Genomic DNA, 23,920 nt, shown 5'->3' with positions numbered 1-23,920 from the left:
CCCTGATGTATAGGGAAAAGAGAAAACTGTTCCTTTACAGAGAAGAATTCTCCCAATCCATTGGTGAATGGATAGATATGCAGCGTGTATAGTGTCTGAGGCATCTGTGCTCCGAACACCGGAAGCTGCTGGTTACCAAGGGAAACTGCTGAATGATACCAGTCGTCTCCCTCATTGTCTGGACCAAGGATTGAGTCACGCTTCATTTTTGGAGTGAAAATGTATTGTCTGGTGCACCATCATATCTGTACTATATTAGCACCATTATATCTGCACTATAGTATCTGCATCATTATATCTGTACTATTGTTTTTGCACCATTATATCTGCTTCAATATATGTGCACTATTATATCTGCACTATTAGCACGCACCAACTATATCTGCACCTTTATATCTGCTCAGGTTGTATCTGTTCCAGTTACAGTATATCTGCTTCAGGCGTATGTGCACCATTATATTTGCTCATTTTGAATCTTCATCAGTTATATCCGCTCCACTTATAGCTGTACCTATCAGGGTGTATCCTCAGATCAGTGACGCTATGAGCATAATGGAAATGTGACCCTCACAGTGTGACACAGTGACAATTCTGCAACTATAAGCCGAGGATGAGGCTGCTTAGGTTTCCATGGGGTCCATTATGGTAAGTGTGAGTGTTGGGCTCATCATGGTGCGGAGATAAAGGGGTCAGTGCGGGCCCATCATGGTGCGGAGGTAAAGGTGTGATTATTAGGGCCATCATGGTGCGGAGGTAAAGGTGTTATTTTTAGGGCCACCATGATGGGGAGGTAAAGGTGTAAGTGCAGGCCCATCAAGGTGCAGAAGTAAAGGTGTGAGTGCTAGGGCCATCATGGTGTGGAGGTAAAGGTGTGAGTGCTATGGCCATCATGGTGTGGAGGTAAAGGTGTGAGTGCTATGGCCATCATGGTGTGGAGGTAAAGGTGTCATTGTTTGGGCCATCATGGTGTGGAGGTAAAGGTGTGAGTGTTGGGGCCTATTAGGGTACGAAGGTAATGGTGTAAGTGTGGGCCCATCATGGTGCGGAGGTAAAGGTGTGCGTGTGAGCCCATCGTGTTTTCTTCTGGGGTCAGGGAGCTCATAAATGCATAATTCCTCCATGGCTGATCGGGGGCTGCTCTCCAGCCTCAGGCTGCGCCATCATCATCCTTTAATGACTATGAGGATTTTACATTTTATAGACGAACATTACCTTGAGCTGGAGCCGCTGGTGCCGCAGACGAGGGTCCGCACAAAGGCCCTGCTTAGCTTCAGAGCTGGGATCATTATGTAAATGGGCTGAAGCCCCCTGGGCACTCACCTTACAAGCAGCGACCATTGTCATGTCCTCAGTGGGGGGGGGGTTAATGTCTCAGATAACATCTCGCTGCTTCTCGTCTCTTTGTCTTAGTATGAAACTCTCCAGTCTAGTTCTGAGGACCAGTCGCCGGACCCCTCGGCCCCCACCATCACACACGTCGCTCTGCAACTTTGCCCAATGCATTGACTTTTCCTTCCAGGGTTTATTCCATTTATGAGTCCTATGTCATGTGATCGCACTGATCACTCTTATAAAGGCAAAAAAACTTGAATGAGACTGACGTCAATTACCCTAGAAATTTATCACTGACCCTAAATCTGGTAATGGGAATATATCCCAATGCCCCATAATGAAGATGGATGACATGTAAATCCCCCCAGTTATTAGTAGGACACCTATTCTGCACACACTTCCAACCTGGTATCAGCCCTCACTGATAGATACACACCTGCCGCAGCACAAATAATAAGTGCTAATGGTTTGTTACAATGTATCAGTGAAGGTAACGCTGCGTTTACACAAAACGATAATTCGCCCAATCGATCGTTTAACAATTTTGAAGCAATGATTTGGTTTTAATAACGATCAACTTTTAGACGAATAAATCATTAGAAAAATTGTTAGAAAATCGTTTTTAAGATCGCTTAAACCCATCTTTCGCATAGGGTGAATCTTTGAAAGACTGTTTACACAAAGCGATCTGTGAATTTTTAGCAAACGACAATTTGAGAACATGTTGAAAGTTAAAAAAGGACCATTGCTCAAATGCGATCGTTATTGCAAAAAATCGAACAATAATCGTTCCGTCTAAATGCAGCTTAAAATATATGCATCTGTCCAGGCTGTAGAGCTCACAGAGCATTGTCTACACTGGTTACTTTTGTATCACTTTCTCATCTGAGAACAGGACTAGCTATCTACAATGTATCAGTCTGACCCCCACGCTCTCTGTGCGACCTGCTCGCTATCTCTGCAGCATTTTCAGGAATTATTATTATTTATTTGGAGCCAAAATGTGGTTAGAAGCTGCAATCCCTGTGTACACGGATCATAGAGTGCGGCCCACGCAGCTAATCCCTGCAGATTACACAGATTCATCACAGATCGCGGCCTGCCAGAGGACACCGCTACACCAGGGAACCCCAAGCTGTGGCTGTCCACCTGATAGAATACTACAACTCCCAATATCTGCTACACCAGGGAACCCAAAACTGCGGCTGTCCATCTGACAGGATACTACAACTCCCAATATGCACTACACCAGGGAACCCCAAGCTGTGGCTGTCCAGCTGATAGAATACTACAACTCCTAATATGCACTACACCAGGGAACCCCAAGCTGCGGCTGTCCAGTTAATACAATACTACAACTCCCAATATGCGTTACACCAGGGAACCCCAAGCTACAGCTGTCTAGCTGAAAGAATACTACTACTCCCAATATGCGCTACACCAGGGAACCCCAAGCTACAGCTGTTCAGCTGATACAATACTACAACTCCCAATATGCACCACACCAGGGAACCCCAAGCTACAACTGTCCACTTGTTCTTTATCTGTTGCAAAACTACAACTCCCAGCATTTATTGTAGAATTAATCCACACGTTTCTGTGGTTTCCCCCAGGGTGAAACTTTTGACAATCTTGATGTAAAAGTGAAGACTGTAGAGAAGAGTTGGAGGGAATCGCCAACACCATGATGGGGGGATAGGGGCATGTTTTGGGGCAACATTTAACATGTAAAAATCCCCCTGTAAAAGACAGTGGACTTTTCCAGCAAAACAACCCGTGTGATTTTTCCCGCTTGTTGTTCCATGACAGAGCTGGCGGCCAGACAATATTTCCATGTGCAGGAGAACAATAGAGTGAAGCCAGTGACACAGCGCAGCACTGCAGGGCAATGAGGCACATTATGGCGTTATTAATTGTTTTATCAAATGCGGCGAGTGGAGCTCCATTACAACCACTCCCACGGTTCTCTTGTTTACCTCTGAGACGGTCTGTTAGGGGTCAGGTCCAGCCGCCCGTTCGCCATCACTGATACATACACATCTGCTGCAGCACAAAGAATAAGGGTGCGTTTACACAGAGAGATTTATCTGACAGATTTTTTAAGCCAAAGCCAGGAATGGATTTAAAAAGAGGAGAAATCTCAGTCTTTCCTTTATGACCTGTTCTCTCTTTATAGTCTGTTCCTGGCTTTGGCTTCCAAGATCTGTCAAATAAATCTCTCTGTGCAAACCCACCATTAAGAGCTGATGGTTTGCTACAATGTGTCAGTGCAGGTAAAATGTATCAGTCTGGAGTCCAGGCTGTTTATCTCACAGAGCATTTTCTTAAAGGGGTAGTGCGGCGCTAAACAATTATTCACTAAATACAACTTATTTAGTTATACAACTTTGTAATGTATGTTATGTTAGTGAATGGCCGTCTTCCCCGTGTTTCCCCCCCACCCACGCCAGACCCGGAAGTGTAGTGCTCTATACTCACCTGATCCGTGAACCCGTCCGCCATCTTGCGTCAATGATGTAATCTTCGGGCGGCCGGCCAAACCGCTCCGACTGTCCCTCGTGCCGGCCGCCCTTTGCAGCATCATCAGCTGCTCAGCCGCGATTGGCTGAGCACAGGGACGGTCGGAGCGTTTCGGCCGGCCGCCCGAAGATTACATCATTGACGCAAGATGGCGGACGGGAGTCGACACGGATCAGGTAAGTATAGAGCACTACACTTCTAGGTCTGGCGTGGGTGGGGGGAAACATGGGGAAGGGGGCCATTTACTAACATAACATACATTACAAAGTTGTATAACTTTGTAATGTGTGTTATTTAGTGAATAATTGTTTAGCGCCGCACTACCCCTTTAACTGGATACAATTATTGTAAATACTTCTCAGCAGAGAGCAGGACTAACTATGCACAGTAATGGTGCGTTTACACAGGCAGATTTATCTGAAAGATTTTGGAAGCCAAAGCCAGGAATGGATTCGAAAAGAGGAGAAATCTCAGTCTTTCCTTTTTGACTTGTTCTCTGTTTATTGTCTGTTCCTGGTTTTGGCTTCAAAGATCTGTCAGATAAATCTGCCTGTGTAAACGCACCATAAGTCCAGGCTGTGTAGCTTGTAGAGCGTTGTTTAGACTGGATGCAATTATAAATACTTCTCAGCAGAGAACAGGACTAGCTATGTACAATGATGGTCTGGGGTACAGGCAGGGGTATTCCATTTAGACATAACTTTTGATATGTTTCTGCCCATGGTGAGACTAACAATTCCTTCCATTCTTCCTACTTCTTCCCCCAGTTCTCAGCTCCTGATTGCTGCTGAAGACACAATAATCTGTGTGTTTTCTCTCTGTCTCCCCTCTCCCTTCTGAGACAGCTGATGTAAACAAATCCCTGACTGGCTTAATCTGCAACTTTGTAGCAACTTTGTAATGCCGGGAGGGGAAATCACAGGGAGTTCATCACAACTTGACCTCAGAATAACACTCCCAGTTTAAAAAGAGGCTACAAAGTTGCAGATAAAGCCAGTCAGGGACTTGTTTACATTATTCATCTCAGAAGCGAGGGGGAGACAGAGAGAAAGACACACACAGATTTTTGCAGAAAGCACCAGCTGAGAACTAGGGGAAGGAGACTGAATAGATAACAAATATGGAATGAATTGTTATTACCATGGGCAGAAAGATATCAAAAGTTATGTTTAAGTGAAATACCCCATTTAGGCTCACAGAGCATTGTCTATGCTGGATACAAGTGTATCACTTCTCAGCTGATAGCAGGACTCAGCTGGAGGCCAGAATGGCTCCTACATGTGTGTGGCCACTATTGAGAGGTCTTAGCTCCCCCAGTGCTCTAGGGTGCTCCTCCCTGGTAGGTAAGTGTGAGTACATGTGTCAGATTTGTCACAAAAATTTCTCTCCTGTACATGTGAATGGGGCAGTTTCTGTGGCAGGTGCAGGGATGGCTGCAGTACACGTTAAGAAGAAACACTCTCAGAAATCTGCTGTGTGTGAACCTGTGCCAGATCTGAGGGTCCCCTCTGCAGCAGGTCACATCATCCTAGAGGAGATACTGCCGGGATATGGTTCAGTGATTTTACGTGACATGGTACGAGTGTAGAGGCTGGAACCCAGGAGGACGTGCATGCCGAGTTTCATGTGGATTATTCCCATCTCAGCTAACATGAATCAACTTGTAAGACTCGTCAAGTTAAATAATTTTGCAAATACATTCATTTAGCAAACGTGCCTCCTCCTCCTGATATGCTGCTCTTTCCCTCCCATTGTTGACAGCTCGTTGTCCAGGTTACTGACCATCACTCCGCTCTAAAATCCGTTCTCTAGCTGGTGTTAAACAACGGCTGCAGGAACTGCCATATCGGCCATAGGAATATTTTATTTTAATTGCATCAGAACAGCCATATATTGTGTGAACAGAGCAGAACAATAGCCGTTGTTCACGCTCTAGTGGACGGAAATAATTGTGAGTGAACAACGGCTGTTGTTCCCATAGAGTTCAATGCAGTATATTATTTTAAGGCAAGAATTTCCGTGGTATTAATCTTGTCTTAAAAATACACTGTGTGAACATAGCCTACTGTATATCTGTATACATCTTTATTATAGCTGTATACACACCAGCAAGACCACTGCCTTTAGAGCAGCGTGGTGGTTTGTAACCTAGAAAACAAACTGTCAACAATGGGAGGGAAAAAGCAGCATATCAAGAGAAGGAGACAAGTTTGCTAAATAATTTTTTTTTTTCAAAAAAATTTAACTTCATGAGTCCTACAAGTATAACTATGTTAGTCAAGATGGGAATACCCCTTCAAGGGTGCATTCACATGTACAGGATCTGCTGCAGATATCAACGTAACCAAATGCAGGGCCGCTTTAACCAGAGGGCACATGGTGCACGTGCACCGGGCCCACTGGTTAAAGGGGCCCCCCGAGCAGGCCGGCCGTTGCTATGTGTGACCAGTGCGGTCGCACAGGGCTCCGGTCACCAGCCTGTCAGAGGGGAGCGCCATGGATGGGTAATCTACTTACTCCTCCATGGCGCCCCCTGCAGGGCTCCCTCCCTGTCAGTCACTCTTGTGGCCGCACTTCCTGCGGTCACAAGAGGCCGCACTCTCCCTCTAGCGCCTGACGTCACTGGAGCGTCGGCGCGAGGGTAAGGGGAGTGCAGCCTCTTGTGACCGCAGGAAGTGCGGCCACAAGAGGGAAGAGAAGAGGAACGTGTGGACCTAGGTGAGTAAAAGTGTTTGTTTTTTTCAATGTTATATGGGAGGGGGAGCTATATACTATTAAGGAACACAGGGGGCTATATACTATGGGGGAGCACAGGGGAGCTATATACTATGGGGGAGCACAGGGGAGCTATATACTATGGGGGAGCACAGGGGGCTATATACTATGGGGGAGCACAGGGGGCTATATACTATGGGGGAGCACAGGGGGCTATATACTATGGGGGAGCACAGGGGGCTATATACTATGCGGGAGCACAGGGGAGCTATATACTATGGGGGAGCACAGAGGAGCTATATACTATGGGGGAGCACAGGGGGCTATATACTACTGGGGAGCACAGGGGGCTATATACTACTGGGGAGCACAGGGGGCTATATACTATTGGGGAGCACAGGGGAGCTATATACTATTGGGGAGCACAGGGGAGCTATATGCTATGGGGGAGCACAGGGGAGCTATATACTATGGGGGAGCACAGGGGGCTATATACTATGGGGGAGCACAGGGGAGCTATATACTATTGGAGAGCACAGGGGAGCTATATACTATGGGGGAGCACAGGGGGCTATATACTATTGGGGAGCACAGGGAGGCTATATACTATTGAAGAGAGCACAGCACAGGGGGCTATATACTATGGGGGAGCACAGGGGGCTATATACTATTGGGGAGCACAGGGGGGCTATATACTATTGGAGAGAGCACAGGGGGCTATATACTATGGGGGAGCACAGGGGGCTATATACTATGGGGGAGCACAGGGAGCTATATACTATGGGGGAGCACAGGGGAGCTATATACTATTGGAGAGCACAGGGGAGCTATATACTATGGGGGAGCACAGGGGGCTATATACTATTGGGGAGCACAGGGAGGCTATATACTATTGAAGAGAGCACAGCACAGGGGGCTATATACTATGGGGGAGCACAGGGGGCTATATACTATTGGGGAGCACAGGGGGGCTATATACTATTGGAGAGAGCACAGGGGGCTATATACTATGGGGGAGCACAGGGGGCTATATACTATGGGGGAGCACAGGGGGCTATATACTATGGGGGAGCACAGGGGAGCTATATACTATGGGGGAGCACAGGGGGCTATATACTATTGGGGAGCACAGGGGTCTATATACTATTGGGAAGCACAGGGGAGCTATATACTATTGGGGAGCACAGGGGAGCTATATACCATTGGGGAGCACAGGGGTCTATATACTATTGAGGAGCACATGGGTCTATATATTATTGGGGAGCACAGGGGGCTATATACTATGGGGGAGAGCACAGGGGGCTATATACTATTGGGGAGAGCACAGGGGGCTATATACTATTGGGGGGAGAGCACAGGGGGGCTATATACTATTGGGGGGAGAGCACAGGGGGCTATATACTATTGGGGGAGAGCACAGGGGGGCTATATACTATTGTGGGAGAGCACAGGGGGGCTATATACTATTGTGGGAGAGCACAGGGGGGCTATATACTATTGTGGGATAGCACAGGGGGGCTATACACTACTGGGGAGAGTGCACATGGGGGCTATATACTAAGGGGGGAGCGCAGGGGGCTATATACTATGGGGGAGCACAGGGGGGCTATATACTATTGGAGAGAGCACAGGGGGCTATATACTATGGGGGAGCACAGGGGGCTATATACTATGGGGGAGCACAGGGGGCTATATACTATGGGGGAGCACAGGGGAGCTATATACTATGGGGGAGCACAGGGGGCTATATACTATTGGGGAGCACAGGGGTCTATATACTATTGGGAAGCACAGGGGAGCTATATACTATTGGGGAGCACAGGGGAGCTATATACCATTGGGGAGCACAGGGGTCTATATACTATTGAGGAGCACATGGGTCTATATATTATTGGGGAGCACAGGGGGCTATATACTATGGGGGAGAGCACAGGGGGCTATATACTATTGGGGAGAGCACAGGGGGCTATATACTATTGGGGGGAGAGCACAGGGGGGCTATATACTATTGGGGGGAGAGCACAGGGGGCTATATACTATTGGGGGAGAGCACAGGGGGGCTATATACTATTGTGGGAGAGCACAGGGGGGCTATATACTATTGTGGGAGAGCACAGGGGGGCTATATACTATTGTGGGATAGCACAGGGGGGCTATACACTACTGGGGAGAGTGCACATGGGGGCTATATACTAAGGGGGGAGCGCACAGGAGGGCTGTATATAACTGGAGGAGCACATGAGGGTCTATATACTACAGGGACACCTTAAAACTATGGAGGCACAGAGGGGTGTAACTATGTAGGGGTACAGAGGGGTGTAACTACTGTATAGGGGTACATGGGACCTAACTACTGTATGTGTTGGAGCCTAAAATATTTGTCTGGTAGATTTTGGACAGAAGATTTACAGCCAGGAGAAGACTTCAAGGTGGCCCAGGCTGGATGGAGAGAAAAAGAAAAGGTGACAGACTCTGATCGGAGAAGATGCCCCCGATGAGTCACTGGATGTAACTGCACTCTGTTATAGGGTTGTAGTGTTAGGGGTCATGATGTGGCGGTATTATGTAATGGTATCATTGGTGATATCTTTCTGTTTTGTTTAGTGCAGTTTTTATGTAATATGTAATCACTGTATGGTAGTAGGAGTGTTATAAGGTAACTACTGTATGTATTGGGGCTCTTGATACAGTGTGGGGGCAAATTCAGTACATTATACAATGTGCCGAAAGGTGAAGCGGGGGGGCCACTCTTGAGGGCTGTGCACTGGGCCCACCAATGTATTAAAACGGCCCTGACCAAATGATTGACCACGGCATAAAATCTGCGGCATTAAACCTGCCGCAGATCCTGTGTGTGTGAATGGACGCTTAAAGCTAGTTGTGCTAGACATCTGATGCAGATAAATCAGCCACTTAGAGCTGCCCCAAAAGTTTTATGGCAGCCATATTGGTTGATGTCACCCAACTGGATGGAAGATGACAGTCAGATCTTCTAGGGGAGTGTCCCTGGATCAGCAAAAGGGGAAATACCTGGACAGGTGTTGTGGTGACTGCAGAGATTACAGGACTTTCCGCTCGCTGTTTACGCGTTACTCGGTCACAGTTATTGACACCTCAGGCCATTTCTGGATTATAAATCATGTTACAGGGTCAGAGGTCTACAAGGATGATGGCAGCAGACAGCTGCAGGTGCTCAGACCAGGAGCAGGTGCACCAAGGTGATATATCCTCATAGTCCACATCCACAACTATAAACCTACCTGCATGCAGGGGAAGGGGGTGCCAACCTAATGGGGGATTTATTGAACTATGTACAGTATGTCTTTCTTCTGGTGTAAAAAAGTTGCATATTTTCCCGCATGACCCACCTTGTGACTTTTTCTTACTTTGGCACCACTCATATGGGGTGGCTCTTAGCTTATACCTGTGTAGATTTCTGAGATTGCCTGAGATGTAGCAATGTTATTAAGCGGTCTGCACATAATAATAAAGACCAGGGTGTAAATCCTTAAGGTACTCTTTTTTAATTCCTGCTTGCTGTCAATGTTTGGGAAGAAAATTTGATCCAGTTTTATTCCATATAAACAATATATTTCTCTCTTGGACTCCTACACTAGTCCAATGGAACAAAACCTCAGCTGTGTGAGCAGGACTAGATATGGAAGAATCCTCATGGGAAGCCCTGACCTGGTCTCAGTCTCTGTGAAAAGTTTTGCTGTAAATTTCTAGCCTATACAATTTTGGATAAATTGTCGATGTACAGGATGAGATGTGTACTGGACAAGATGTGGTGTCTGTAGACAGGCGCTTCCACTGCAGACTATCGCTCCTGATGTGTCAACACTGCAGGGTACCTTATTAATGTTGGTGCCCTGTAAGGAGTAATTCACACTATGCAGTTTTTCATTCTTGTTCTTGGCTCCAGTTTTGGCTCAGGTTGCGCCCATTCTTTGCAGCTGGAGAGATTTCGTGTCGAGGCTTTGGATGAACCTGCCCGCCGTGAATCATCTTCCCCACCAGGTGAGCTTCCTGGATCATCTCCCACTCCTCGCAGCAGATTCCTTGTGTTCAGGGAGAATCCCATTATAACAAGCTGTGAGCACAATGGACGTGAGCCAGAACCGGGCCCACAGCGTAGAGCGGCTGCTTCTGCTACCCCAGAGCTGCGCTCATCCACCCCACACAATGACACAAAGTAACGCCTCCTGCGCCATTGTGGTTAAGTACAGCTCTGGAGAATGCAGTTGTCGAGACCTGATGAGAGTTTCAGTTTACAGATCATTGCTATAGTTTTGCCCTTCTAAAATAATCTGGGTGCTCTGGGTGATGGGACTGTGAAAAGTGGCTACTATATATCTGTACTGTACATAGGAGATCAGCATCACAATGATAATGACATCTCCCTGTTCGTCAGATAAAATACCATTAACAACAATCTATAATCAACACTGAGGTTCAGCAGTTATCAGCCCTGCACCCATGGGTACTATGGGTAATGAGTAGGAGATGAGTGGCAGCCATATATCTGTACTGTACATAGAAGACCAGTTACTCCGATGATGTCACTAACCGCTTTTTCATCTGGATGGAACGTTTCATATACAGTGACCTCTATGAGTAACGTGTCGTATTCCGGTTTACAAGTGCAGTTTATAAGAAGGTAAATCGGACATGAAAAGGAAAGATCCATTAGAAGTCATTGCTTGGAGTAATGGTGGCTTCACTCTTGTCATAAATCACCATTGACAGCACATATCGCTGCATAGTGAGACGCTTTGACTCAGTGTCCTGTATTCTGCATAGTTTTGTAGTGATCCACTGTCTTGATTCACTTAAGACATTGCTACTTACATAACCAGGACTGGTCACCGCTGCTATTTATTGCATTTCATAATGGAAATCTGCATATAACATAATCCTGTACTGTACTCTCCCCATCCCCCATTCATATCCAAAGCTGCAGTCACAACCATACAGTATTTCTGCTATCAGAACAGAATAGCATGGGAGGTCACATGACAGGGCAACAGGTATTGCTAAGCTGTATCATGACTGTGGATAAACTGATCAGCACAGTTATGATTCCACCTCTTGCTATGTTTACATGTGCAGTGACCCAGATCCCATCTTCTATGCTGCTGAAGTGCATTGTTATGTATCCGAACTATATCACTATTTTGCCAGTCCATGCTGAGAGGTCCATTTAGGTCTCAAGTCTTCCTCAGGGGTTGGAGAAGTTGCTGATTGTCAAAGGGCCCCCCTGCTTTACTCTTTTCCTTCCGGCCACTGGTCAAAGACGGTGCTTACCAGTTTCCATATCATTGATCGTGCTCTTGCATACGCTCCTCAGGGGTTCTGTGACAGTATCGATGGAATTCTCTATGAGTACTTTTTTTCTCTCTTATCTCAGCAAGCAGCCTGCCAAACTGCTAAGGCCTCAAAAGCAAAGTCTAAAGGCCCTAATACACATGCCGATGCTGAGGAGCAAGTGAGCGCTAACCTGTCAGGTCAGCGCTTGCTTGCTCCTCGTTCCTCTGCTCGCTGTCTGTCCTATTACACACACCGACAGCGAGTGTGTATGAGCAAGGGGAGCAGCGGGAGGGGCTGCCTGAACAATCTTTAGATAGTCTGGGGAGCCCATAGGAAATAGCGTCGGTTTGCTGCCGCTGCTATTGCACGGAGAGAAGGACCGTCGTGAGCGGGATCGTTCTCCTACGACATGTTGAAAGACAGCGATCAGTCGACATTGTTCATGTCAGCTGATGGTTACCTTTTAACATTACCTATTACCAGGGCCGGCTCCAGGACTTTGTGGGCCCTTGGGTGACAGAGCCTCAGTAGGCCCCTTTGTTAAGGGAATCATGTGGCGACGGTAAAACACCAGGTTCCTCCTTACTGGTTATCTCAAGAAACTGTGTGCTTGATGTCTTTTGCCAACACACTGCATGTTGGGGGGATAACTGGTAAAAGTGGTTGTGGACCCTGGCTAAGTGCTAGCATAAGACTCTGGCCCCTAAGCCAAGCCATAGACCAGTAACGCAACACCTAGCTAGGCTACACTACACTACTCTTCTGCAGACCCCCAGCTTACCACAGATGCAGATCATGGAGGTGGCTTAACAGTTAGGAATGAATGCCAATAAGGGACCCAAAGTGTCTGTGCAGTGAAGGTAGGGCTCTGTGGGGTGAGGGTAGTGGAGGGCTTTGTAGGGTGAGGGGGTGAAGGATTCTGTGAGGTGAGAGGAGGGATCTGTTGGGCGAGGGGGCGAATGGTTCTGTGGGAATGAGGGGGGGTTCTGTGGGGTGAGGGAAAGTTTTGAGGAGAGTGAGGGTGGGGGTTGTGGGATGAAGGAGGGAAATGAGGGTTCTGTGAGGTCAGGAAATCCAGGGTTCTGTGGGGTCAGGGGCTGAGCTTTCTGCGAGGTAATGAAGGTGGAGGGTTCTGTGGGGTGAGGGCAGTGGAGGTTAGAAGCGCAAAGGGTTCTGTCATGTCAGGGGGTTGTAGGTTCTGTGGGGTCAGGGGGTCTGAGGGTTCTGTGAAGTCAGGGGGTGAAAGGTTCTGTGAGATCAAGGAAGTAGAGGTTTCTGTGGGGTCAGGGTGGTGGAGGGTTTTGTGGGGTCAGGGGTGGAGGTCTCTATTTGGTGAAGCACCAAAGGGTTCTGTGTGGAGAGGGGAGCTGAGGGTTCTGAGTCTGGGGAGCAGAGGGTTCAGGGTCAGGGGGTGCAGGCTCTGGGAGGACATGGGGTAAAGCATTCTGTGGAGTTAGGGGAATTAATGGTCCTGAGTCTGGGGAGGAGGGATCTGTGAGGTCAGGGGGTTTCTGTGGGGTGTTCACGATTAGTTTTGGTTTCCTCCTGGAGTTTCTATCTGATCTGTTATAACTTCAACCATGTCCCGGGTTGTGGTTGGTGCCAGTGACTCAGGGTTGCAATGCAGAGTGCGAGCCTCGGGCTGATGGGCCCCTCACCTGCTCTGACATGTGCACCTCTCCATATCTGACACATCCAGTGATCTGATGGGAATTGGCTTCTGTTCCAGTGATGGATTTCCAGCCCCGCATGTCGCCTGCCTGTTCCCCTCCAATCACATGGTCAGACTACCTGAAGTTATATCTGTCTGTACTGAGGTTTTTTTTATTACCGCAAAAAAACAAACAAACCAATATTCTTTCTCTATCAATTTTTCGCTTCTTGCTGTCACCGAATATAAATCTTCATTTTTGACATCTAATAGATGACGAAATATGTCCTGGTCATGTGATGGACACACAGATGCATATCCACCACACTAAAAAGTTGCAATTGGCCTGTCATATAGTATGGCACTATTATCACTGCTGATGCTGTTCAGAGCCATAGGGCAGGACCCTAATAGATGCTGCCTGTAAGGTGCCCCTCATGTCCAGCCCCCTGTAATTTTGCAGGTCATGTCTGATGTTTCAGCGGGTCACCCCTCATGCCTTGGACATGTTTAGGATGTTGACGGTGCTTGCGCTTGGCTGATAAGGCTGCTGTTTGCCTCTGTTTGGTTGTCATGGCCTCTCCCCCAGGTGCTCGGGCTTCTCCGCTCTCTGTCGTATTTATAGACTGAGACATTTACTTTGACAAAACTTCGCCCTTTTCCTCTGTTGTCAGGAGAGCTTACTATTAGTCATGTCCCCGCTGTGACGGTGCAGGATAAAGTTCCACAATCCTGAGTGACAATCGCTCATCTGACGACAAAGTAGCCTGATGGTGTAAGATCTTCCTGCCCTGAGTGGCGGTGATGGATAGCACAGCGTCAGGATACAGCCGCCTCACCTGGGCTTATAGCCTCCCCTCTAATGGTTCCTTTACACATAGCGATTATCGTTCAATTATACACGATAGCGATCATAATTGAACTATTATCTTCCCGTGTAAATGCCGTTAAGTAACGAGCTATAAATCGTTGATCGTTGTTGGTCCTTTATTATTTTTTCGCTAATCAATTCGTGTAAAGAGTTTTTAGAGGCTACAACCATCTCTTGAATGATTTGGTAACGATCGAAAATGCGAGCGTTTTGAACGACAAATCGTTACGTCTAAAGAAGGATCATCCAGTGATTTTTAAAAATTGCTCAACGATTACAGAACAAACTATTGAGCTATAAATTGCTACGCATAAAGGCACCATTACACTGGAGATCAGCGGAGGAGCAGCATAACTCTGTATCCATGTATATCACATACAAATCCTATACACGAGGGGTGTCAAACTCACGGCCCTTCGTCTGCTTCAAAACTGCAACTCCCATAATGCCTGGACAACCAAAGCTTTAGCTTGGCTTCACCTGTGCATTATAAACTATTCCTGCACCGGGGTCGGGGGCTGTATATTATACTGAGCATGCTCCTCCTAAAAGGCCCCGGGGCTGAATGTGTCCCTTCAGGACTGTATCTATGACCCATAGACAAAAGCTACAAATATAATTGTATAGTACTGGCCAGTGTGAGGTAGCATTGCTGGAGCGTTCTTGGCACTGCTGTGATGTCATACTCTGTGTCATACGTCTGTTTGCTTTTATCAGCCAGTCTTCTGTACATTAAGCTGAATCAATGTTTGCAGTTTAAAAGTTCTCTGCTTGCTGTCAGTGAATGAAAGCAGACCTTGACAAGAGGCTGAAATCTTGTCCAGATCCTATACCTCTTAGGCCCCCTTCACACGTCCGGAAAATCTGTCCGGATTTCCTATCAGGGAATCCGGACGGATTTCCGGACTCATAGGCTAACATTAGACACGGACACCCTTCCGAATTTTTCCGGAAGGGTGTCCGTTCCGGAAAATAGGACCGGATTTTTTAGATCCTGTCCTATTTTCGTCCGGAAATCCGGCACGGACGCCCCCATAGAAGTCTATGGGAGCGCCGGAATCACGGGCATTTTCCTGATGTATATCAGGAAAGTGCCCGCGATTCCGGACTGGTAGAGAGCCAGCCCCGGCAGCCGTCCGATCACCCGCACACCCCCATCCCCCCCGCACTGCACCGCACACTCCCCACCCCCGCCGCCACTCACCACCGGAATTCCGGCTCTCTGTCATCTGACCCTGCTCTGCTGGCAGGCCATGATGGGAGTTGTAGTTCTGCAGTCTGTGGCCATCCAGGTTGCAGACGTACAACTCCCATCATGCCTTGCTGACAGGCCATGATGGGAGTTGTAGTTTTGCAGCCTGTGGCCATCCAGGTACACGGGTACCTGTGATTTATGTTGGCATACTAGACCATATTATCTCATCAGGAAATCCTGAAGGTTTTTCCTGATGGTTTCCTGATGGTAAAAACGGATTACTGTCAGGAAATCCTGATACTTTCCTGATGACATTTGAGGTCTCCTGATCAGGATTTCCTGACAGTAAAAACTGACACGGACGTGTGAATGGGGCCTTACAGCTGACAATTTGTCACATTGCATCAGTGTGAGTAAAGTCTGAGCCCCAGTTATTCAAGTCAGCAGTGAGAGGGCCTCATTACATAGCTGTGAAGTTATGTGATGTCATTGCTCATTACTGATGATGTCACTGTTCTTACATAGGTTTCCAGCTGATGTCACACTGATCCCTATAATGGCTTCCCCACAACTGGGTAGATGCCCTGAGCAGAGAATTGTGGGAGCTGACGGCATCTTTTGAGGGTGTTTTGTTTATAATGTATATTCCGGATGATAATATAATAATTGCCTTTGACCTGAGAACAATGAGCACAAGTCTCTACAAGCTGTGCCACTGACATGAGAGGCTCAGCAGCTTTACTATGACACATGGCTGTGATTTCATCTACGCTGAATCATTTTGGGGTGACATGGTGTACAGTATATGGGACATGGCTGCACATACAATGGGGAAGAGATTATTATTTATGGTGGATTACGTGTGAGCTGTGGTGAAGCAATCAGCTGCTTGTCACAAACCTGCTGTTTCCAGCTGAGATCCATATTACACCAGTCCATGGGAGCACCAGTCACCTGCACCTAGAGCCACCACCTCTGCTCCATTCATTGGTGGCCAAACATTGGGCCATTGATCCCTATGGCGAGCAGATGACTGGTGCACAATAAGCAGCGGTCCAATAGACTGTGCTGCTGCCGATGGGTTGGTCTAGCCATGGGATGGGGAACCTTCGACTCTCCAGCTGTTGCAAAACTACAATTCCCATCATGCCTGGACAGCCAAAGCTTTAGCTTTGGCTGTTCATGCATAATGGGAATCGTAGTTTTGCAACAGCTGAAGGGCCGAAGGTTCCCCATCCCTGGTCTCACTGTCATTGTCTACACTGGATACAACTGTACTAAACAGCAGCTGTATAAGCCACACCGGGTCAGGACAAGCCTTAAAGGGGTATTCCTTTATCAGCTAATATAGCAGGGCTTGTTAAAGGGGTTATCCAACGCTACAAAACTTGGCCACTTTTGCCCCACTCTTGTCTCTAGTTCAGGTGTTGTTTGCAATTAAGCCCCATTTACTTCAATTGAACTGAGTTTAGAAACCCCCTCCAAACTGGAGACAAGAGTGGTGCAAAAGTGGCCATGTTTTTGTAGCGCTGGATAACCCAATTAACTATCCTTCTCCTGATATGTTGCTATTTCCTTTCCATTGGAGAAAGCTCATTGTCTAGGTTACTGACCACTACTCTACTCTAAAAGCAGTGGTCGGGCTGGTAAATACAATATATTGTACAGTGGTACCTTGGTTTAAGAGTAACTTGGATTAAGAGTGTTTTGGAAGAAGAGCTCACAGTTTTTCGAAATTGTAACTTGGTTTAAGAGCATTGCTTTGGTTTAAGAGCACCCTGTACTGGGTGAGAGGGCGAGTGGGGGAAGGGTATGGTCTGCATAGCGTGGTCTCCAGCACTGTACTCCGACCCAGGAAGTCTCCCTCACCTTCCAATCATGGCAGATCCACTTTAAGCTGGGGCTTACATCAGGGGACAGGACTGTGAAGGTAATCTCTTTATAGCTGTAACCCCTCTCTCCCCGGACAGAGAGTGCTGCATTTATGTGCCTGCATCTGCCCTGCTCATTCCTTCATGCTCTCTGCAGTCTCTGTCAGCCCTTGTGTTTCCCATCCTCTCCATTCCTACTATAATCTGCCTACACTTACACTCAGCTATACACACTGCTGCTATAATGTGTCTGCACTTACACTCAGCTACACACACTGATGCTATAATGTTCCTGCACTTACACTCTGCCATTCACACTGCTGTATAGAAAAGTTTCTGTCTCTGTCCTCCAGCACAGCTCTGTGATTCTCACTTTCTGGTCCATGGTTAACACACACCCCTTCCCCACTGCTGTCATGTGACCACACAGACCTCTGACAGCAGTCCTGCTTCTCTATTCTAGCCTGTTGTACTACGCTACTGCATTATGGCTATCTGCATCTCCATCCTGTATCTACAAACTGCTGTTTTTTCAGGTTTATGCACATATACATTTTACTCCACATGCTGATTGATATACTGTACAGTAACTTATAACATATAATATATTTAGCTGTTTCTAAATGTTTGTTTCATGTGTTATACATGTTATTCAGAATAAAAAAATCATTATTTTAGGGTGTGGAACCAATTGTCTGCAGATCAGTGATTTCTTATGGGAAAATTTGCTTTGGTTTAAGAGCGGATTTGGATTACAAGCACGGTCCCGGAACGAATTATGCTCCTAATCCAAGGCACCACTGTATATATATATATATATATATATATATATATATATATATATATATGCCAGACCACTACTTTTAGAGTAGAGTAGTGGTTGGTAAAAGGAAGAGATCTTGCAAATTGTATCTTGCAGGGTGCTATACACCCTGGGGGGCTAGCAGTGCAATGATATAGGTGCGATATGAGGCTGTAGCCCCTCGGTGCGACATCCATAACTCAACACCACTATTAGACAGGGGATAAGTATGTGCCCCCAAGGCCCAGGGTGGGGTGCAGGGAGACACATGACCCAGGAGCTGGCACCTTGGCACAGAGCAGATAACTGCTCTAATCCCTTACAAGTATTCATTAGTGCGTGGGTGAAATCTACAAAATCTCCCCAAGCCGTAAGAACCGGTTTCATAGTCATGGCCGCCGCAGTGAGGCAACTTGTTCACCTTCTGTCAACAACATCTCGTAAAAGTGACGGATGAATGGGGACAGTGTCAGGGCGGAGACGGTGCAGGAGCCCGGTACTCGGCACATACAGGGTATTGTAGTACAGTGCTTTGTAACCTGGGCTCCCTAGCAGATGCAAAACTACAACTCCCATTTTGCACTGACAAGACATGATGGGAAACATGAGATGATGGGAGTTTTGCAGCAGTTTGACAGTCACAGGTTGCAGAACAATGTTGAAGTTCATGGTGCAGGGACAGGCGGTGAAGCACAGATATGGGGGGGGGGGGTATCAATCCTCAATCAATGGAGCAGTTACCATAGCAACCAGTCATTACAGTGCCCAGAACAACTAATCGTTCCAGTGCCCATAGCAACCAATCATTCCAGTCCCTAGAGCAACCAACTGTTCCAGTACCCATAGCAACCAATAATTTCAGCGCCCAAAGCAACCAATCATTCCGGTGCCCACAGCAACCAATCAGTTTCCAGCTTTCATTTCTACAAAGCCTTTTTAAACATGAAAGAAGCAATCCAATTGGTTTCTTTGGGGGATTGTTCCTCTGCACAAGGTGTGATAAATAGTATTCCTGAAAATATATCGTAAAATATCATATATGTGACTGATATCAGCCACTCCTCTTATAACGCTATACTGATATACTGATGTACTGATATAACGTTGCAGGTCGTGGGGACTCATTGGTCATACGGGCAGTAAGTGTCCTATTACATGGAGCGATTTTTAACAACTAACGACTAACGATCGTTATTACGATCGTTTATTCCTTCTGATCTCAGGAAAACAATGGGCAATGTGCTATTCCACTAAACGATTAGTGAAAAAATGCGGAACTTGAGCGAACGAACGTGGAATTACAGCGAACGATAATTTTTGGTTCAGATCTAAATCAACGATTAACGACATCCGAACGATTTTTCGATAGTTGCCTGCAATTACACAGAACAATTATCGTTTAAATTCGAACGATATAACGATTTTTCGCATGATAATCGTCCCGTGTAATAGGGCCCTTATGCTGCGTTTACACGTAACGATTATCGTGCGAATTTGCGCGATAACGGTCTAATTCGAATGATAATCGTACGTGTAAACGCAGCGAACTATCGAACGACGCACGATAGATCGTACATTTTGATCTTTCATCAGGTCATCAAATCGTCGTTCATCGTACGCAAAAAATTCGCAAATTCGCAAATTCGTTCGCCGATTTAACCAATGTGTGAGATAGGCTTAAACGATCGCAAAACGATCGCAGTGCGAATTTTAGTACGATATATCGTACCATCTAAACGCTGATCGTTATAAAAAAAATAATCGTAAATCCGACATCGCTAATCGTACGATCGGGCCAATAATCGTTACGTGTAAACGCAGCATTACTGTCAGTAGTTTCAGGTAGAGTGCAAGTGATGATATAAGGTTCTTCCTGACACTTTAATTTCCAGTCTTAATTGTCCAAGAAAATGAAAGTTCAGAGGGAATAATAATTACAGCCATCATGCACTCCACCTTGGGTCAGCCCTGCGTGATTCACGTCCTTTCTAGGACCTGAGAAAGTAAACAAAGATCAGGACAGCAGCCAAGAGATCCAGAGAGGGACATGTGACTAGATCCCACAGATTTCTGCCAGGAATGATCACTAAGGAGGCTGATAGTATGGGCAGAGCAGAACTTACAGGCATACCATAGGACTAAGAGGAAGGACAGAGCAGTACTAGCAGGAATACCATAGGATTGACAGGAGGGACAAAGCAGGACTGACAGCAGGCACACAGCAGTACTAACAAGCATACCATAGGATTGACAGAAGGGACAAAGCAGGACTGACAGCAGGCAAACAACAGGCATTTAGCAGTACTAACAGGCATACCATAGGATTGACAGGAGGGACAGAGTAGGACTAGCAGCAGGACGTACAGCAGTACTGCCAGCCAGCACAGAACATGACTAGCAGTGGGCACAGAGCAGGGAAGACAGCAGGCATACCCTTTTATTGACAGTAGGTAAAAAGCAGGACTGACATGAGACACAGAACAACATGGACAACAGGACTGACAAAAGTCATAGGGCAGGACTGACAACAGGCACAGAGCAGGACTGACAGCAGGCACAGAGCAGAATGGGCAGGAGGCACAGGGCCGGACTGACAGCAGGCACAGAGCAGGACTAACTGTAGGCACAGAGCAGGACAGAGAGCAGGCACAGTGTAGGACAGACCGGAGCATTATGGGCTGTAGCTATATGGAGTGTAGTGCAACATTGACGGTTGTAGCTATCCAGAGTGTAGCCTTTGCCCCCATAAGACACCAGTATTATCAATGGTTTTGTACTGATTGCTGCCATTATTCTATGCAGAGTGATCTCTGAGGAGCAGAGACAAGTATGAGGCTTGGTCCAGCTTAGCAGACAATCCAGTTTGGGGCCTGGGGCTCATTTACAGACACATGGGGGTCTTGGTGGAGTTACATCTTGCTTAGTTGAGTTGATCCAACAATTACGGTCAGAGAAGACTATTCAGGCAGAGCCCAGGGGCCCATGGTCAGGAGGCACCCGGGGTCCCTCAGTGCAGGGCCAGCAAAGAAAGAGATAAATGCATGACCTTAGTTGTTGGTGAGGGGTCCCTGACCCGGTGACCCGCTCTGCCTGCCCTGCAGACAGGCCCATCTACAACTAATGTCTATAACCCAATTGTCTGCACTCTGTAGGTCACTGATGGGGCGTCTGTAGGTGCAGAGGATTCTAGGTCACATATAGGGCCCCTCCTGTGGACTTGGTGCTCACCTCCACGTGCAGCACTCTCATGAGATACAAGAAATCCCATCTGTACCGTCCGGGCATCTCTCCAAGGGAGCGGCTGCAACTTTTCCAGGCTCTATGATTAGAAAGTGACTGGACCAGATTGGAAGGAAGTCGTGTTTAATTTCTTATGGAGCAAACGTCTTAGTCAGAGACAAGCCCACAATTCTCCTACCCAAATAAATCTTACGGGCTGCAGGTCCACGTGAGCAGCCGTGTCCACCGCAATGTGCCCCGGGGCCGAGGACTTAAATTTAGTAACAATCTGCTCCATTTTATGATAGTTTCCAAAATTGTCTGCAAGACAGGCTCATGACTTGTGTCCCCTCACCACGTGGTGTCATGCAGGCTGCAGCTGCTGCAGGACCTCTTGAGGTGATATTTTAGGAACATATTCACATGCTGCAGATTTGTTCTAGCAATTTCCATGACTGCAATATCCACACAGGAATTGCAGGAATGAATGCACTTGCTGTATACAAAACCCTATTAACATGTATGGAAAGGATTCTTCAGGAGCTTCAACTTTAAAAGTGCGAAAAATATAAGATGCATTGAATAATATCTGTAAACATAAGGGCCTTTTACCTGTGCCAATTATCATGCAAAAAATTGATAAATAATTCAAATTTAAAGGAGAAGTCTGGGAAAAAAATTTTTATTAAAATATTGTATTGCCCCGCAAAAGTTATACAAATCACCAATATACACTTATTACGGGAAATGCTTATAAAGTGCTTTTTTCCTGTACTTATTACTGCATCAAGGCTTCACTTCCTGGATAACATGGTGATATCACGACCCGAGTCCCAGAGCTGTGCCAGCTGTGGCTGCTGGAGAGGATGAGGGCAGGGGGACACAGGGCACTGGAGGGGACACTGAGCATCCCTCTGCCATCATCCTCTCCAGCAGCCACAGCCCGCACAGCTCTGGGAGTCGGGTCGTGACATCACCATGTTATCCAGGAAGTGACATCACCATTTTATCCAGGAAGTGAAGCCTTGATGCAGTAGTAAGTGCAGGGGAAAAAGCATTTTATAAGCATTTCCCGTAATAAGCAATACAATACTTTAATAAAAATTTTCGATGGACTTCTCCGATAAGTTATAATCTTCTGGTGTAAATGTGGCAACAATCAAACTACGAATGAAAATTTGTTTGTATTTCTTTGATTGCATCTTTTGAGCTGAGCATTTATCAAGACTAGCGTACTCGTATGACAGTCTTAAATTAAGCCCTGCCCCCTTCCCCCCAGCTAGATTAACTAAGGGGCGCACCATAATGCGGCTAAAATTAATAATGGAACTGCAGCCATGGATACACTACAATCTGTACAGGAGCTATGTGCATACAACGGGACGAGATTGATAAGTGAGATTTTTCTCTTTAATTCATTATTTTTTTATTCTCTATTTATCAGGCACTTGTCTCCACTCATGAAGTTCTGCAGGGCACTAATGTATTTGCTGCCGTTGCACCATGGAATAGGAGCGGCGGCAGCAGACTGATGCTATGTGCTACGGGCTGCTCAAACAATTTAGTGATCACCCGGGCAGGCCTTCCCCTGTACTCACCCACGGGAAAGAAGAGCAAGCAAGCGCTGACAGTGCTTGTTTGCTCCTCAATAGCGCTCTGTGTAATAGGGGCTTGAGTGTGCTTGAAGTTTGCTCAACTGTACTATCTTATTATCTATCTAATATCTATCACTAAGACCTGAAAGCTTATTTACTCCTCTCAGTCACCCCGTGTAATAGGGGTTTAAGAAAAAATGTTTAGCTTTTCTTATAATGAGTGGTTGGTCATAGAAAAGTGAATTCCCCCTCAGCAACTTCTCCTTGGTGCAGTCATAAGATGTTAGGAAGATTCACTCTTTATAAGATCCTGTTGTGACTCAGCACCCGACAATAAATTTATAATCATTTGTAGGTTGTTAGCCACAACTAGTAGCAGTGTGGATTTGTGACTGTGGAAAGGAGAAGAGTAAAGATGAGGGACGAAAGAAGTAAAAGAAGGAGGGTGAGGACAAAGAGAAGGGGGACGAGGAGGAAAAGAAGGTGGGAGAGGAGAAAAAGAAGGAGGATGAGGAGAAAGGGAGGAGAAAAGGAAGGAGGATTAGGAGGAAGAGAATGATAAGAAGGAAGAGTGTGGAGGAAATAAAGTAGGTTTGAGAGGATAATAAGGAGGGGGAGAAGGAAGAGAAGGATGGATAGGAGGAAAAGTAGGAAGGGTATGGAGAAAAAGAAAGATGATTAGGAGAAAGAGAAGGAGGGACAGGAGAAAGAGAGAAAGAAAGAAAGAAAGAAAGAAAGAAAGAAAGAAAGAGTAGAGGAAAAGAAGGAGGATTAGGAGGAAGAGAAGTAGGGAGAGATAAAGGAATAAAAAGAGGGTAAGGAGAAAAAGGATGGTGAGG

Source organism: Dendropsophus ebraccatus, chromosome 8 (assembly GCF_027789765.1).
Source record: "Dendropsophus ebraccatus isolate aDenEbr1 chromosome 8, aDenEbr1.pat, whole genome shotgun sequence".
NCBI classification, from domain to species: Eukaryota; Metazoa; Chordata; class Amphibia; order Anura; family Hylidae; genus Dendropsophus; species Dendropsophus ebraccatus.
Note: the sequence above shows the minus strand (reverse complement) of the source record.